This window comes from Halyomorpha halys, unplaced genomic scaffold (genome assembly GCF_000696795.3).
Source record: "Halyomorpha halys isolate HHAL.00 unplaced genomic scaffold, Hhal_1.1 Scaffold1665.1, whole genome shotgun sequence".
In the NCBI taxonomy this organism is placed as follows: Eukaryota; Metazoa; Arthropoda; class Insecta; order Hemiptera; family Pentatomidae; genus Halyomorpha; species Halyomorpha halys.
In genome coordinates, this window is record NW_027115151.1 from 117347 (window position 1) to 130179 (window position 12833).

Below are 12833 nucleotides of genomic sequence, written 5' to 3' on the forward strand. Positions count from 1 at the left end.
AACTACACAAAACGGAAATAAAAAAAAAAAAAATTAAATTTGGCCAAATTGAAGTTTTGTCTTTTATGTTCAACAATTTACTGAACTTTTCTGTTTGAGCAAATCAATTTTGACTGATCAATCACTATGACCATTGTTTATTATACTGACCGAAAGCTGGAAACTGGACTGATGTATTGTCTGAATTTAGATTTATTTTACTTCCATTGCTTCAGTTTTCTTTCTACTTCCATACCTGGACCTGGTAGAGCTTAACTTTAATCACTAATTGTGCATAAATATAAATTAATGAATTAATACATATCTTTGGCAGTTTTTATGTTGTTGTAAATGGTGATTAAGGATGTGATCCTTAAAAACAGCTAGGTAGTCCATATTGCAAGGAAACCAGCCTCCTCCTTCAAGATTAAATTTGCCAAGAAAAAAAATTTAGCTCCTTTCTTGATGGAAAATTTTCAGATTACTTCTATACCGAAATCAAGTAAAAGTCTATGAAAGTTAGGGGGTAGGGAATATTTTATTACATACAATACAGAAAACCAAAAGCCAGAATTCGTGTTTTTTCTTACAATATGCCCGATTGATTGACTCCAACTTCTTCTATAACTCTAATGGTGTATGACACAGAAGTTCATCCTCTCTTCAGTCCAGTGAAAGGAGTACGGCTTATGAAACTTTGGTAGACCATATTTGTACCATTTTCTCTACCTTTATAAAAAAAAAAACTTGTTTAAACAATGATAAAATAAAAAAAAGGAAAATATAATTAAGCTTTTATTCCTAACATGTATCATATCCTACGTTAATTGAAGAGGTTAGTAGATGAAGGGGTTATGTTACAAACATTATATTTTAAGAAAACAGAGTTCAATTTGTTTTCAATTCCCTTTTTTCGCAGTCAAATATATGATAAGGATAGCAAAAAAAAAAAACGATTTTTACATTCATGCCAATGCCATCAGCACGCTGAATTTAACCTTTAATTTCAATAATTTCAACTATTATTAACTTAATTTCAATCTGTTTGGTATAAATTTATTTCATGGCATTATATTAAGTTTTAACTTTTTTCTCTCTGATGAAAATAGTATTTTTTATAATATTTCATTTTCTGCTCAGGAAGACAAATACAAAAATTAATAAATAATGCTACATATACTAAAGTAAATTCAACCTCTTGTCTTATAAGTATCATATTTTTTTTTTAAAAGCATTATAAAACATTGTATCATTATTGAATCGTATCTATAAAAACATTTCTATAGATATACAAAATGTTACTATTTTCCTTTTGTGTTGAACTATTATGAATATAAGGTCATTTAAAATAATATCAGGAAAGTGGAAGTATCAGAAGGTTGAGCCACGTGAATCGCAATAACCATAAAAGATTCCAAAATAATAAAAGGCCAGAGTAAGGATGGATCCAAAAAATATCTTTAAGGGGAGAAAAAAAATCTTTATCGGGCTCTGTATTAAATGTTTTGCTGCTGAGGTTAACTGGTGAATTCAGGAATCCTAACGCAATGAAACCACGCCTACAGTGCCCTCAAGAAAAAACTGCTAACGTTGACGGATAAAATTGTTCGGCCTCCTAGGTGTCTGAAAAGAAGATGGCCTCGAGATCTTCTTCTTTAGAAATGTTTTTGGAGTTCTATCAATGGGTAGATTCTCCGCATGTTTGTATCATGTCATAATATAACTTACAGGAAATTTACTTGATGTGTATATATGTATACAGTTGTAAATAACAATAAATAAATTATTTTTAAAAAAATTGTGCTTTTGTATGTGGTATTTTTATCTGGTGGGATATTTTTATGACCAAGAAAAAAACCTATGTATTTGTTTTTTCCATTATAAATAAAATAAAGTAATTCTTTTAATTTTTTTTATCTTGTCTCTAAATCAAAAAACATATTATCTTTGATTTATATATTTATATCTTGGACTTATCTTCTACAATTAATCTATTCTAGTATTACTGGGTGGACAACATTTAGATATAGCAACACTGCAATGAAGCTTGGTCAGTGGTTAGATTTGTAGATTAGTAACAGTAGATTGTAGATTGATAAGAAATCTAGTCAGTGACCAAGGCTTCATTCTATTGTTTCTATATTTTAAAAGTTGTGATCCACTCAATAATACCGGTTTGATTGTTGATGTTGAAGACGGGGATCCAGAAGAAAAAATAAATAATAATTGTAATATGGAAGGTCAAAAAAATTATGTAAAATTATTCTACTTTTTTTTTCTGGAGAGAGGAAACGCACCTCCTCCTCTTTGAATAAAGGAGGAAGTCGAGGCTGACGTTAGTCTACATCTTAGAGTGATATACTGAAGGAACGGAGTCTTGCAGAAGAAGATTTGTCGAAGAGGCCAGCACCATAGCACTGGTAGATTGTTTCACATTAACGAATGACCAGGCTTACGGTATGTAATCTGTATATATGATATGTAATCAAAAGAAGAAAATATATATATACAAAAAACCACACCAATATGTAATTACTCGAATACTTATAAGGCCCCCAATCATGTTACAAACCCTAATTATCTACAGTTTTTCCTTTTCCAATTAACTACATACCCAAATCAACGAGCAACACTGTAACCTCATTTCGCTAATAATTTTTGAAAATTTCTAATGGGCTCAACAAGAACCCGGCTCAATTGCTATACCTTAAAATAATTACCTCGAAATTCCCTACAGGGGAATTACATCATTCATTACAGAGATTTTATGCAGATACTCAGAATATAATTATTTTAAATATTTTTCTATCCCTATATCATACATGATAGACACGCTATGGGTAAGAAAGATGAAAGAAAGTGATGACCAGGTAGACTCGGGGCAGAGAATATTTGTTATGATTAAGGCTGCTGTTTACCCGCCTTAGGATAACACATTAATTGGACTTGAGGGGTCGCCATCTTGGGAGTTATCCTGCTCTTCTTCCGATCGAAGTCACCTCCTCAAGAAACTCTCAGAGTAAAGATTGGCCCTTTCAAGTCAAAATTGATCATTTTGAATTTTGAATGAAACATATTCCATAGTTTTGTTAATCATTCAAAATTTGTTTTGTATATAACGATGAGTAGACAGTTGACTGTGGATAATCTATATTTGTGTTCTTTGCTGACACTACCCTCAATCATCTTCTCCTCATATTTATTATATATACACTCCATTAATGATATTTTATAATCAATTCTCTTCTTAGAAGATAACTTGAGTTTATAGTGCACTTTATGAATACATGTCAAATGTTATATCTTATTATTTTTTTAACATAAAAATATAGATTAATTATTTTATAATTTATTTTAATCCTTTTATTTTATAAGGAAATGGAACTCTGTTCGCTATTGATTTGTCATTTTTAAATGTTAAAATTTTCCAAAAAGTCCATTGGAGTGCTAATAGTCTTGTGCGAAAGTGATCACTTCCCAATCATTATAAAATTTGATGGTGGTTCATTAGGAAAATTGATCATCCCTCATAGAAAAGAAATAGGGAAAATGAAAGTCAGGGTAACAAGCGTAGAGGGAAACATTTATTTCCTAAACCGAAGTTAACTCAGGTTTACCGTGTGATCTGTATTATGAGTAAGAATAATTTAATATAGGGCCACTATTCTTTATATAATAATTATAAAATATATTTTCGTTATTTTATTATTAGCTTGATTTTTAGGTGCCGTATACAATGACGCGGCTAAAGGCACCCTAAACTGAATTGCGTGGTCATATCTGTAGATAAAATTTGTAGTCGTTTAAAAACTCAAAGAGCTTCTTCCAATTTACTGGCAGTAAGGCTTTACGTTGTCCCTGTAGACCAAACGTGGTTCTTGAAGAGTCCAAACATGAACAGTATTTAAGGATATGCTCCGTCGTCAAGATACAGTTGCAACTACAATTTTGGTAGAGTATTTGTTGTACTTATGAGTTAAGAGTTGAGTTAGAATAGTTCGTTCTTTATGATTTTTGAGGATTGGCGGCAAAGGTGGAGTATGGCTAAGCATTTTCTCCATTTTGTTCTTTTCAGGGGCCTTGGACCAAAAGTAACGCCATTCTTTCTTGCATCGGTTCAGGAAAGATTCAATATAATCATAATATGCACAATGTTACTTTAAGAAACTAATTCGTTCTGTTAAATCAATGTGAGAAATGTTATCATATATATTTCAATTCCTATTCAAAGGTTGAATTTTAGTTTTTGGAACTTATGAATTTATTGACAATTATGAAAACAGGCAGAAAAATACAATACTATATTCCACTCAGGAATTATAAAATAAATTACAAAACATTCATTTATTTATTTAATGTGATTTACAACTGTACAAATAATAAATACAATAAGTAAATATGTTGTATGTTTCATATACACTTGAAAATCTTGGGAAGGAAGCACCCATTAGTGGTACTTCAAGCATTAATTTAAATTAGAAGGTCCCGTGGCCATCTTCTTTTTAGACGCCTCCGAGGGTTATCAGGGATTGTTAAGCATGAAAGATTAAGACAAAATATTTATTGAAAATAGGATCAGCTACAAATAGTGTATTTACGACAACACAACGTAATAGTTTGTTGTAAATCAGAACTTCCATATATTTTTGAATAATATACGTAACGCTGTAACAAATTTTAATTCAGATTAATTATTTTTGTATCTGAAAAAATTGTGACAAAAATTAAATTAACAACTCTGGTCTATGAATTCGTTTGCCTTTTAAACTAGGAAATCGATAGCCGCTTGACATATGACAGGAAAAGACTTAAATATGTACATGAGGAATAAGGTTAACCGCGAGTAGATATTGGAGAAATAGAAGAGCTGATATTAGAGCTCTGCAGATGTACGACCGCTTCCTAAATTCCTAAATACAGTTTCGTGTGGTTGTTAAAAATAATGAACGGTTTCCAATCTTACTTTCCCAATCTTATGCATAATCGATTTGATTTTGGTCAGATGTGTATTTAGGTACAGTTATTGAGCGATAATGCCGTCTGAATACGTTATAGGTTTTTTCAATCTTAATTGTACCCCGTAATAGTTGATTCCGACGTAATTGACGATGATTTGATCGATTAATATTAAATAATTATTTCATCTTGGCTTGCTTTTTAGCGAGTAATAAACTGATCACTTAGGAAGCCTAATGTTATTATAGCCCGCTAGCCAGGGATGCGTCCGACTATTCCGTCATTATTATTGATAGGTCAAAGATTTTCAAAGAAACGACTGAACAGGTTATTTATTAGTATGTGGCAATGGACCACTTGGCTCGGAATTAGTAACAGATTGTGCTGCTGATTTTTAACAGATTGTTTTTTGGATGAAATGATGGCCAAGCTGGTCAGCACAAAAGCATTCTCGATACAGGCGAGCCGGCGGATCGATTGTTACTATTTCTTGGCTCATCTGCAATATAAATCATGACTTTCTCACTCATACATAAATAGGTTTATAATTGGCATGATACCTCGCCCTGTCAGCTCAGGTTAGAACATTTAGGCTGGAAAACTGTATTAAATTATAGCTAATACCTAGTTATATTGGATGGACTGAGAAGTTGTTTATTTTAACAAATTAAGAGGTCTTGCTTTGTTTGTTGTTTTCTGGTCTTTGCTTAGCTATGTGTACACAAATAATAATTTAGAGTAACATCATTATTACATTACACCATATGATCTGATTCCTGGCCACTGTAGCCCAACAGTCTTCCACTCTTTGCAATATCATCCTCAGCATCTCTTCCTCTGTTCCCTTGGTATCCACTCTGTAGTAATTTTGGACAATCTTCTCGTATCAAGTCTGGCAACATGGCAAGCCCATCTCCATTTCAGTTGATGTGGTTCTTTTGGTAGACTTTTGGCTTTAATTCTACAGTGCAGTTTTCTGTTACTCATGTGGTCTTTTCTTCTGATACCTATCATACTTCTTGAAAATTGCAATTGTGTTCTCGCTAATTACAATTGTTTTCTTTTGCCGACCTTGAATGTCTGAGATTCACATTGAATTAATACATTGAGATCCATACAAGATTACTGGGTTCCTACAATGACATTTTACTAATATTTTTAAAAACTTTATTATAGAATTCGTAACCAAGACGAAAATTATAATATGGACTTAAAGGTTTAATTTTAAATGAAAGAAGTTCATTTAATCTATATTTAGAAAATACTCGAATTTTTATTTCATAAGCGAAGCATTGCTGGTGTAACTAGTAGAATACAGTGCCGTATCTTATAAAGATAATGAATAAAAACAATTTATTGTAAAAAAAAATACAAGTTGTTGTATTTTCTGTTTTCGTTTTTTTTTAAATTGTGAATTATCAAAATTATTGTGTAATAATTAAAACTAACCATAACATTCTAACTATTCATGTGTTACTAATTATGGTACGAAACAGTAAAGCTGAATTTTTCTCTGCTATAATTAATATAGCAGCTAAAACCTAAACGTTTTTCATATAAATTTCTTAGATCTTCCCTATTTTATCAGTTATCGTAACCTTGGAAGAACTCTTTTCGCTATTAGTTGTCCACGATGTCTTGTAGTCAGATGATTTCTACATCTGGAGATGATTAATGATGATAGGATATGAAGAGTTGCTTACCGTACCGGCCGCGCGGTAAAGTCATTAGGTCCAAAGTGGTTGGTTATAGAGGCATGAACCGAGTTAGTGAGCCATCAAGTCTTCTATTGAGTGTCGTATAGGAAAGTGGAAGGACTTTTATAATTCCATACTCCTCCACCCCAAGAAGTAACCTGAAAGAGAATATTTATATTGTATGCATTCCAGTTTCAAACTAATTTTTAAAAAATAATAATAATATGGAATATTGGATGGGAATCCATAAAACATTCCAACCACAATCTCCAAGAAATCAGAGCAATCATTAAAGATGTTCAGTTGCGCATTATTTCTATGATATATTAAAAAACTTTGATTTTTTTTTCATATCTGACACAGAAAATGTAGTGAATAAATTCAATTCTTGTGCTTCATTAATGCAACAGTAGGAAGTACCGTCTTCTTGGTTATTTCTGACATATGAGGGGGTTACACAATAGATCACCACCCTATCCTAACCATAGTGGGAAGAAAGGTCCAGTTTTCATTTCGTGGGGTTACCACAAAATAGATGTCAATCCGCTCAGACTGGAATCGAACCAGCCACTCTCCAGTTTCGAGGTTGTTAAGGTAACGCCTAAAACACTCGTCTACGGCTTCTTAAAGGCTGTATTTGGCACCCTCTCTCTGTCCCTTTCCTATTTTCCCTTTCCATTTCTCTTTCTTCTTTCTGGTCAACCCAATGTTTATTTATTTTACCTTATATTTTTTTTAATAATTTATTTATTGATATTTACAACTGTATAAAAATATATACAATCAAGTAAATTTGCTGTAAGCGATATAATGTCATGATACGAACATGTGGAGAATCTAGCCATTGATAGAACTCCAATAACATTTCTAAAGGAGAAGATCTCGAGGCTATCTTCTTTTCAGACGCCTAGGAGGATTATTAGGTAATGAAGAAGATGCCAGGTTAGAAACGAGTGCCTTTGTGTGGTTGGGAAGTTAATCATGAAAGGATTAGTGTCTGGTTATGGCCAAATGGATGACTTGATTTGTAACAAAGTAAGGAGCATTAAGGATTTTACGAAGGATCTTGGTCTGTAAGGATTGTATTCGGGAGGAATTCGATGGTTTAGTGGAGCCCCAAGTTTTTACCTTTAATTTATTATTTGTCAATGATCCCAATTTTTAAAGTAATTAATAAATTCATTAAGCTTTAATCATAAATCTGAAAATTCACTTATGCTGTATAATGCCTAAATCGTAAATTTTCAATTAATATATCCTGGCAGGGCAGAGGTAATACAATACCACTACTGAGACACGGGTTTTATTTCATAGATACCTATGTTTGTAAAGGAAAAATTTTTATTTAATGAATAAAATTGTAACTCTACTAATCATTAATTGATAGCTGAAATATTATTGTGTAAATTACTAAAACTTTAATCTTTTGACTGACTCTAGCATTTTATATTTCTCAAATCCTTTCAGTCATTGAAGAGAAACTGAAATATATTAATATAAATAATGAATCTGAAACCTCACGTGTGAAATACCTTATGGAGTGGTTGTGCCATCATCCTCTTCTTTCTTCCATCATCCCAACATCAGACATAGATGAGTTCAAATAGCAGTCCGTATTATGTCTGTATAGATCTAAACTTGATCAAGCAGAACTGGCTCATCAGGTAACTGTTTAAAATTAGGAATTTATCAATAATTAAGTGTATTGGAATAACAAAGTCTGATTGCATTTGAAAAAAAATTTAAAAAATTGGAATCGGTGACTCATCACAGCATCTAACATATAAGCAGTATGCAAAACCGTGGTTTTCAAGGAACAAGTAATCTGAGTGACTTTGTATGAGAGTAATTTATGATTTATTGAAGAAGGCCTACATTACAGCCAATCACTCACTCAAGAAAAATTGTTGCAAAATGATCTGTTTAGTAATTTTTTTAGCGGAAGGCCCACACCAAGTTCAACTCTACATCTGTCAACTGGTGATAACTGGTTTTGTTGAAATCTATTTAGGTTTTAATTATTTCTTATTGGCATTAGTGTTGTGATATTGGTTTGTTATAGAAACGAGCCTAACTAGTACATGAGGAAAACATTAATCTAAAAAAGGCCTAAGCTGATTGGCCGAGATGTGAAGGCAGACTTGTAAGATTAAAATATGCGACTTGGCAGACAGAGGCAGATATTAACCCGGTTAGGAGCAGGATCTCATTGCTTTCTCCGACAAATCGGGCGCGCCTGTCTGCATCTTTGACGTCACTCATTCACCCGCTGCTCGCCTTCAATGGGCCAGTTTTATCGCTGCAGCACGAATTCCTCAAAAAAAAAAAACTCTCTGATTGATCCATACCGGCTCATACCACTTTCAATGATCTAGTTTGTGGCTCGACAAAACTGGAAGTGCTTTGATCTTCTGCCCTTGATTCAATCGTATCTAGGATATTTAGTAACATTGATGTCTATTTAATTTAAGGGTTTTGTACATCGATAGAAAAAAATAATCTCTAATTCTATATTTCTTTAATATATAATAACTCTAAACTTTTTAATATATTATAACATACAGGGTGTTATATGTATTAATTGCGGGAGACATTATTGATCGAAAATATAGTTCATCATTACAAACCTCACCTTCTGAATCCTTTGTCTTGATATGGTTTCTTAAAAGGAATGTCATTTATTGGATATTATGTTTTTCCCATTTTTGAAACCAGTTTGGGCCAGAATTTTTGCTCCAAATGCTTTCTGGTTCTCGATCCTGATTAATTTTGAATATGAAATATTCTTCTGAACTGTATGTAAATAAATTAACTATAATTACAAAATATTCTGGATATGTATTATGGCAATCATGACTTTTGTAAAAAAAAAAAAAAAAATAAAAAAAAATATGCAGAGGCTTATATGTCTTATATATATTGAAATTTATGCAAATCGTGAGCTATAACTATTGTGTAAATAAGGCTAAAATGCAAAGTATGATATTAATTAGGGGGAGAAGATAAAACTGGGTTTATGGAAGGGTTGAACAGCTTCTGAACGTTCAGAGTACAATTGTGTCATAGCAACAAGGGTAGAATTTTCCTGGAGTAATTTATTTTTCTAGTGTTACTTTTGATTTTATCTGAGCTCTTCACAGTTAGCAAGTAATCCAGTCATTGAATGTTCAAAAAAGTACTATTAGAAAAAAAATAATAGAAGTATTTTTCTCAACGCTTTATGTTACGTTTATGGGTTGCTGAATCTAAATTTCAGGTTTACTACGTCAGAAGTCGCTTGTTTCGCGATGAAAGTTGAAGATAATCTAAAATATTGAAACTTCTTTCAATTTTTCGAATGTTACTATAAAACTAAGAATTTGTCGAAGTTATATTCATTGAGAAATCGAAGGATAAAGAAAAGTCTTGATGCATATATTAGATTTAATATTCCGCTAAACCTTGATGCCGCTAGAATTCTTTTAAAAAGATTTAATTATAATTATGATCTTAATCATAATTAATTGACTTAATTATAAATTTAATATTTAATTTAGTAAATTTTCCATCCCTCAGTAAAACTATTTTAACCTTTTAGTTTCTTACAATGCAAAACAATCTAAGAATATGAATATTGAATTGAAAATATTTTATTTTTATATCTGAAATGGATGTCATCCGAAGCCACTGCAAAAACTACGAATATAAGGTTATAACAAGAAAAGTCTTGGCAAAAGACCAATTTTTACTTATCACTTATATCAATATTTACCTTGAGGTGAGAGGTGCTGCAGGGTTAAGAACATGGAAAAGTTTGGGAAAAATTTAATTTTAATTTCTGCCAATTACAAATTATGGAAAATAAAATTAAATGAAATCAAAGAATAAACTGTGTATCATTTTTACTTTCACTCACCTCTGTAAGGAATTTATACAAAGGGAATATTTATTCGAGCTTTCAAGGAATATACACATTTTGGGGTGTTGGTGTAGGAATAGCCTAGTTCAAAAATGAAAAGTCTTGAAAAATTGAAACAGAAATTACATATTTAAACCAATAACCCGGGGAGTTACTGGAATGTGTCAACAACTTTTCCTCTAAAATCGACCCACTTATATTATAATATCCACTAACGGCTGTTGAACAGATTCGCTACTTAAGACTCCATCTTGACAAGAGACGTATTTGAAATCCCCATACAAGACTGAAACGTCAAGAAACTGCTCATAGATTTCGATTGCTACAACACCTACTTGACAAATGCTCTAAATTTCCCATTCAGTATATTCTTGATGGTTGTTGATGACATTAAGTATGTAGTGAATGGGAAGTTTAGAGCATTAGTCAATTAGGTGTTGTAGCACTCGAAATCTGTTACAATCTACCAGATATCCATATAACTACCTCTTATATGTATGTATTCAATAACCTATTTCATCAGGAAGGTACGAAAAAAAATCCCATTCACTACAAAAAATCATTATATACTATGATACTCAGAACAATTTGGACATACGGGGTTGAGCTCTAAGACTCCACCAAAACATAAAATTCCTCCGGCATCCAATCCTTACAATACAAAATCCTTGATGCTCCTTATTATGTCACAAATAAACTCATCCACAAAGACCTTAACCATCCCCTTTGATCCAGATTTAGCCTGAAATATATGCGCCTTTTCATTCCGAACTCCTTACCCATCCCAATCCATTAGTTCTTAATTTATCATATTTAACAATCCCTGATAATCCTCCGAGTCGTCAGAAAAGAAGATGGCCTCGGGGCCTTCTGATGTAAATTAATGTTTGAAGGACCATTCGGTGGTACCTTCCCAAGATTTTCAAGTGTTTGAAAGATTCATTCAATTTACTTATTGTATTTTTTTTGTACAAGTGTAAATTACTATAAATACAATTTTAAAAATGTTTTTTCGGTTTTGTTGGATCTAATTTTGACTGAACTTGGCGAATCAATGAGTAATTAAGTGGTATTCAATATTACATAGGTTTTATCTTCATCCTTCTCTGATCTATTCAGATTTTTTTTTTGTTTTCTAAAATCACAAAAGTTGGGACAGTTTCAACATGAGCCCACTGCAACTTGGTGACTTATATAGAATATTAATTAAAATTTATGTGCACCTTATTTTTTAGATATTTTTTTTATTATCATTAACCTCAAGAATTTATTAATTCTACATCAACATGTTTTTGGTCCACAGCTGAGGTGGTGTTTGCTATTTTAGGTTTTTTTATATGCTATCGTAACTTTTTTCTCTCTCCGCATACCGAAAAATCTGAAAATGTGGTATTCCTAATTGAATCGTTTATTTTAGGCAGGTTCTAAAACTACCGATTTATAATTTTTAACGCAAGATCTATCCCCTTAAGGTAGAAAAGTTTGAATTGAAATTATGATATTCTTAGCATAAAATATCCTGTAATTTGTCGAAATTTCAAATATTAAAATAATAAGGTTGAAGGAGCCTATTTTTGTGTCACTCAAAACCTATTTTTTGTGTTTGTACTCTTTCTAAAATGCTTTCAAACCGATTCAATTAAAAATTCACAATGATCAATTGACTAACATCAAAATTAGAAACTTACTGCTACCAAAAAGAAAGCAGTTTCAATAACAGCACAACGCTCTCAAAAATATTCAGACACGGCACTATGCACCATGAACCGACGGTATCGTTGAGCATAAATGGAAAACTGATCCCAATAAATACTTCGATAGTATATAATTGAATAAATAAATCTATTTTGTGGATGTGGAAATTAATAAAAAATATAATGTAATTTATATATTTTTTTTATTAATTTCCATGTATACAGGTCTCCAGTTTTATTTACCTAAATTAGAATGCTGGCAATACCATTCCATTAATTGGTAAACCTAATTAATTATACCGGGGTGGTGGGTAGCAGCATGGTAACGCGCCTGTCTGCCAATCCATAGGTTGAGAGTTCGAGTCCCCGACCCTATCCGGGATTTTTTCAAGCTTATAATTATACAATACTCACTCACAGCCTCCCCCCTCCAGGCGTTTGTGTGGCCCGTTAGCCAATGGGTGGCCCTCTTAAAAATAGGCGTTGGAGTTATGAACCCACCCTCTGAAAACCACGTCATGAAACGCGCGATGTATTTCCGAAGTTCATCGCGGGAGACCTTGGACCTCCACGGTCTGTCGCGTCAATAATTTTTTTTTTTTTTTTTAA

The 12833-nt window shown here is 32.1% G+C and overlaps 1 long non-coding RNA gene across 3 annotated transcripts in view; it reads right to left on the minus strand.

Annotated features, from left to right (window-relative positions):
• Positions 1-494: 494 nt before the first annotated feature.
• Positions 495-12833, minus strand: part of LOC106690335 (uncharacterized) — a 17428-nt gene continuing 5089 nt past the window's right edge. Inside the window, exons 2-5 of one of the 3 annotated variants that reach the window (XR_001344583.3) lie at positions 9265-9425; positions 8165-8300; positions 6639-6790; positions 495-708 (exon numbers count right to left, since the gene is read on the minus strand). This is a non-coding gene — a long non-coding RNA (uncharacterized lncRNA). Of the gene's footprint in view, positions 709-6638; positions 6791-8164; positions 8301-9259; positions 9426-12833 lie in introns of all 3 variants that reach the window. The other 2 variants (XR_001344585.3, XR_001344584.3) reach the window with 2 other exon arrangements.